Source organism: Sus scrofa, chromosome 1, assembly GCF_000003025.6.
Source record: "Sus scrofa isolate TJ Tabasco breed Duroc chromosome 1, Sscrofa11.1, whole genome shotgun sequence".
Lineage (NCBI taxonomy): Eukaryota > Metazoa > Chordata > Mammalia > Artiodactyla > Suidae > Sus > Sus scrofa.
Window position 1 is genome coordinate 208055793 of NC_010443.5, and position 6182 is coordinate 208061974.

General features: G+C 42.7%; 1 non-coding gene across 1 annotated transcript; it reads left to right on the forward strand.

Annotated features, from left to right (window-relative positions):
* TRNAH-GUG lies at positions 4223-4294 on the forward strand. Its single transcript has one exon. It is a non-coding gene; the product is annotated as a tRNA-His (tRNA).

Here is a 6182-nt window from a genome sequence, read left to right on the forward strand (position 1 = left end):
GCGGATTGCCGCTCTTGGCCTCCAGCCCAGTGATGGATCTGACTGTCACTTCCCTACCTCCCCCCCCGCCCCCGTGAGGGAGGGGGCCCTCTCAGAAGAGGGATGCGGAGGAGAACACAGAGCTGGGTCTGGGAAAAGCAAGGGGAGGGGAGACCCTGGAGGAAGGCCTCAGCTGGAGAGGTGGAGGACTCCCCCAGTCCCAGGGCCCTCTTTTCAGTCCCCCTCCCCTGTTAGAATCCATTATGAGGAATCGGGGACAGTAACGACTCCATCAGAGGGGGAATCTCGTATTCAGGCAGCAAGAGGAAAGGCAGAAAGGCTGTTGCTCCATCACTTCTAACAGTGAGACGCTGGTAAGCGGCAATCTTACTTTTCAAGGCTTCCTGAAACACGGAAGTCCACAATCTCTGGGAATGAATTCTGTAGCTAAACACTCCTCACAAGCCCGAAATTCTTCTTCCTATGCAACTTAAGTCAAGAGACCAACCCTCTGTATTGAAAAGTTGTTGTCATAGGCAGGGAAATAAGGTTCACAATGCTTACAAGCAGACAAAATGGCCAGCTCCTGTAAACTTAAGAAAAAATGAAGAATAGCTGTAAGGACTTAGGTCTTGATTAGGTTTTTTCCCTTCAAATTTTTTGGCTATTGTTTGTGAATGCATTGTTCTAAATTAAATATATGGTACATCAGAATTGCAAAGAGTCTAAAAGCTCATCTAGTCCAATTCCCCTTACCTTGAGGAAGTAGAGACCCAGAGAGGTCTAGTGACTAGCCCAAGGTCACACAAGTAGAAGGGCTGGAGAATGGGCTTGAGACAAAGCAGGTGCTCATGTGTACACACTCTCTTTTTCTCTTTCTCGCTCTCTGTCCCCCAACCCCCACCCTCCAAGTGGTGCCATGCCTTCCCTGGCTTTCTCTACTTCAACTTAATTTAAAAAGTTAATTTAAAGCAATCAGTTGACATATGGGAGTTCCCACTGTGGCTCAGCAGTAATGGACCTGACTAATATCCATGAGGATTAGGGTTCAATCCATGGCCTAGCTCAGTGGGTTAAGGATCCAGTGTTGTCATGAGCTCTGGAGTAGGTCGCAGACGTGGTGCAGATCTGGTGTGGCTGTGGCATAGGCTGGCAGCTGCAGCTCTATTTCAACTCCTAGCTTCCATATGCCTTGGGTGTAGCCCTAAAAAAGTAAAAAAAAAAGTGCACATATGTATTCCATTCCATGACATCACCTCTTATATGACCTCTTATATTCTCTCTTTTTTCATCTGTATCTCTCACTAAGCAAAAGTGCAGGAAATCATGATACATGTCTCTATTGTTTTCTGTTGAATCCTTAAGAAGCAGAAAAATGACTATTGTTGGTTCCCAACAAGTCTGATGAGTGATATATTAGGGGGAGGGTGATAATAAATCAGTGTTGACATGGTAAAGTCAGGAAAAATGATAATCATGTGGTAGATGGCAAAGAAGCTGGAAATACCATCAGAAACCATGTTTTGATTCCATCAATTTTCCCCTTTTAAGTGGGTTGTATGTCTTGGTGCTTGTAGAAAAAATCTGAATGCATGTCCCTAAAAAGACAGGGATGGGCAGGAGAAAAGCCCTGTGGTTGTGCAAAAGCCCATTCTACTTTAGATGGCAGGACTATTTCAGAGTCTTCCACGAGATGACTGGTGTTATCACCTAAAGGGAAAGCCCATGCAGACACCAAAGAAAAGCTTACCCAGTAAACCCCACTCCGGAGCTGGACCTCTCCCCTGTGCTCAGAGGTCATGCTCCCCAGTCATGTCTGCCTTTAGGCATAAAGCCTCCCACACTTCTCCAAGGTGGGCCTGTCCACAGTTGGCATGGGTGGAAGTCATGTGTGCTGTTCACCTAGGAGTTCCAACTCTGCCCTCCAGGCCCACAGCCCTGGTGCTCTTGGAGCCCTGCAGAGCCACGTGACCAGTTCTGGCCAATGACTTGTGAGAAGCCCTTTCAGTCGCAGATTCCAGACAATCCGGAGCCTTCTTCCCATCTGTTCAGGGAAGTAGTTATTTCCTTCGCCTGGGTCCCTGTGTGAGGAGAAAGAGCAGGGCCCTGCAATCAACATGGAACACAAGCAAGGGAAAAACCTTCCTTTTTTTAAGCCACTAAGATTTGGATGTTGTCATGTGGCATAAGCTAACCGGGCAGGTACAAGGTGGGAGGTAAGCTAAGGGGTGACATTTCATAGTGTTGAAAAAGTTGTTCCCTTGCCACATCTCTTCCAGTTATTCAGAGGAGTTGAGGAGAACGCTAATATCTTTTTAATACCTCTCCTCCGGTTGCCCACCTTCCTTTTAAACAGAGACGAGAACTTGGGCTCAGAGAATCTGGCTAGAATTTAATGCTATTGTTTGGTTTCACAGTTTCTTTTCTAGTGATCGCTACTTAGGGAACATGATTCTGTATTTTTTTTTTTTTTTTTTACTTTATGGAATGTTATCAAGTTCCTTTGAAAATGTATTTATTTAAACAAAATAACTACCATGTCTACAGTGCTCTTTCTGTGACAGGCTTACTTGAAGTTTCTGGCATGCCATAACTTGGTCAGTCCTCCTAAGACTTTTGCAAAGTGGGACAATCATTATCTCCATTTTACAGATGAAGAAACGGAAGCCTAAGGGTTAAAGAAGCAGCCCATGTTTCCTCTGTTAGTAAGTGACAGAGCCAGAGTTAGAACCTGGAAAGTCTGTTTCCATGATTTGTACTCTGAGACTTCATTTTTTTTTTTTTTTAAGAGAGATTTCCCTTATTGCTCAGTTGCTAGGTGCCCATAGCAAAAGTTAGAAAGACAGTACACAAACAACGGGGAGATGTGCTCCATCCCCTGCAGCAGAGTCATCTCCCACTGGACTCACCCACCTGCATTCATGTTTAGGCCAGAGAGCACTGCTTCGGTTCCTGCACAGGAGGTCTCGGCCTCAGGAACTCAGTCTCCATGGAAGGAAAATGGAGTTGCAAGGGTTTGAAGGCGGATAGAAGGGGCTATAGATGATCAGAGGGGAGGGAGAGAAGGAGTGACCATTTGTGCCTGAAGCTTTTATCAGCCGAAATATCCTCCTTCCAGAAGCACTGGAGTTCTTGGCACCCACTCAACAGATGGATACGGTTCCTGCCATCCCAGACACAGTGCCAGCTAGCCCCAGCTGCTCCCAGGGCCTCTCTGTTCAGAAGGCTTAAAGGAGACACCCGAGAACAATCCCATGATTAGAAAGAGGTTTTTCTGTGTGTTTTTCTTTTAAGGTTTTCAACTCTTGGGGTGGGGGTGGGGGAATCTTGGCAGACTACTTTAACTTTTATAACAAGGAGCATTTTTTAAAAATTTCTCCTTTAGAAAAAGAATGTATACATGAATGGGTAATTGGGTCACCTTGCTGTACAGTAGAAAATTGACAGAACACCAGGTATAATGGAAAAAATAAAAATCATTATTAAAAAAATACACAATTATGTTTTAAAAAAAAAATTTCTCCTTGAAATTTACATAGCATGGAGCACTCTAGTATCTTTGTGTGGTGGGTTGCTGATGTTATCAGGAAGTTTTTGGTGTTTTTGTTTTTGTTTTTGTTTTTTGAGATTATTGTGGCTTTCAGGCCTGAATATTCTAGGGGAAAAAAAAAAAAGGTTTGGGATCAATGGGTGTGAAAGAAGACATTTCCACAGTGAGCGCATATTCCTCTAATAGGAGAAACAAGCCTTTCTGATTCTCCCCAGTCCTCAGGCCATTTTGTTCTTGCCATATTTTTTATGTCTCTCCTGCCTAAGCATATGGAAATAAGACTGGTGGTGGAGAAACCACAAAAGAGGCTCAGGTTCATATATCATTTAATGCAACGTAATTGGTGGTGGCGGTTGGGGTGGGGCATCTATATTCATTATTAGTTACAAGTAGGAAGCATGAGTCAACAGACTGGGTTTCCTTAGTCTGGTTGCTTTGATTACTGTTTCCTGGACGGTGAATCCAGCAAATCTTACACAGTACAATTTTCCCCATCAGCCAAGGAGACAATACTGGTTTCGAGTTCAGGCACTTTGTTATTGTTCCTTTAAATAACGAGATTACAGAAACACTGCTTCTCTTTCCCAGTATTAAGAAAATGCACATATTCAGGCAATAGATGGCAGTGTTTCCATAAATTTTAATATTGCCATGGCTTTTAAAGGAAAGCCAGCGCTCAGCTCTCCTGAGCTTGCCGTGATCGTATAGTGGTTAGTACTCTGCGTTGTGGCCGCAGCAACCTCGGTTCGAATCCGAGTCACGGCAGGAGGGGAGAGGCTTTTGGAAGAGAGCAACTCCTGGTCCCCAGCTGTACTCCCTCCAAATAGCATTTTGCATGCAGACACAGAATAATGAAAATCAATAAAACAGAAACCGCTACAAATATTTTAAACTTTCAAGAGATGACATATGCAGAGTGGCTTTATTAATGCACTAATCCTGTTGCCAGCGTGTTGTGTGTGGGTTTTCTTATTTGCCTTGACGGATAATATGATAAAACTGGAGTGTAGTGGGCATGTAATTATTATTAATTACAACTACTTAAGCTCTGCTTTGAGCAGACTCGTCAAGTCTGCTTGCTTTTGAGCCTTGCCAGGGCTGTACAGTAATAACAACCCTGAATTATTTGGAAAGATGTCAGCAGTAGATGTGGAAATCCTGTTTAACCAGGCATGAATTGTTGTTAGGAGGTTTTTTTCAGGATGACAGAGAGAAAATGAACTGTCCCTTATCAGTAATTGCAGGAAACATTTTGTTTCTATGATATGAACTGGCTGTAATTTAACTTTCCTGCATCATTGGATAATGTAAGAAGCCAGTTGTTGCTCAAAACGAAATGCTCTGAAGTGGGCATTTGGGTCTGATAAAGGGCATATTATAAGTAGACAATGGGGTTCAAGCAATAAATAATGTCCATATATGGTGAAACTTTTTTAATGACATTTTCCAAAAGACTGGGGTTTGTATTATAAATGGCTAAATGTTGAATTAATGTGAGTAACACAGCTTTAATGGGCCTTTCTCCAGGACTTAAAAACATTAACAATACGGCCTGAAAATGTCAAATATAAGTATGTTATAATGAGGTTTACTGCTCTAAAATTATAGCCCACCATGTTTTAAATAAAGGATCACTAGAAGGTGCTTTTTAAGCCCTCTAGCCCCCATTTCATGGATGGCCTAGCAAACTCCTAGTTGTTATTTATGTAATACTAAAGACAATTTCAAAGAAAAATGTATGCTGAGGGTAGAAACAGATTCTACGAAATTCTTCCAGGATCATTCAATTCTTAAAAATAATATTCTGGAAAAACTGCAATAAATCAATAAATATCACCCCTCTCTTCCAAAAAAAAAAAAAAGCTGTTTCTATTTGACTATGGGCCCAAAAAGGAGGGTCTCAACATGTTACAAAGTTAAAAATATATGTGTTTATTGTTTCCTCCAAGACTCACTTTCACCATCTTCCACTCAGGTCTCTCCTTTCTGTGGTTTATTCCCTGACCCCACCCCTCAGCCCCATATTCTTCACAAATTCTGCCTCCCCTCCTCCAAAGGGCCTAGCCTGTCCCTTGCCTCAAGTCTGCAAGACTTTCTCAGGTGGCTAGTAGTAATATTACTCCTAAAAAGAAAGCTGAATTGCAATTGTTCTTTAATTAATAACAGTTTAAAAATTAAGTCTATCCAAGGTTGTCTGTATTCTATTAGGAGACTGGAAATGCAATGATTTACTCATTTGAGGGAGGAGATAGTGTCAGAATTCAGTGGCTGCAAGTGACAGAAACACAATATGTACTGATTTAAAGAGAGGCATGTGCCCAGGGACAAGGACAGGGGGGGCTTCAGAAACAATGGGAACCAGGTTACTAAAGATGAATAGGACACACTCTCTCCATCTCATCTCACTTTTCTTTCTGAGTGTTGCCTTTATTCTCTCAAAGTAACTTCTGCGTGGCAGGGAGACATGGCAGCCAGCAGCAATTATGGCTTTTTATACATCCAGCTTTTCAGCCTGCTGGAGAACCCCTTAGTTACTGTTCAAAAAATCCTGGAGAAAGATCTGATTGGCTTGGCTTGAGTCGTCTGTCCATTACTGGACCAATGAGCTATATCCATGGGGATAGAGTCACCTAGCACAAAGAGAGCCCTTCCC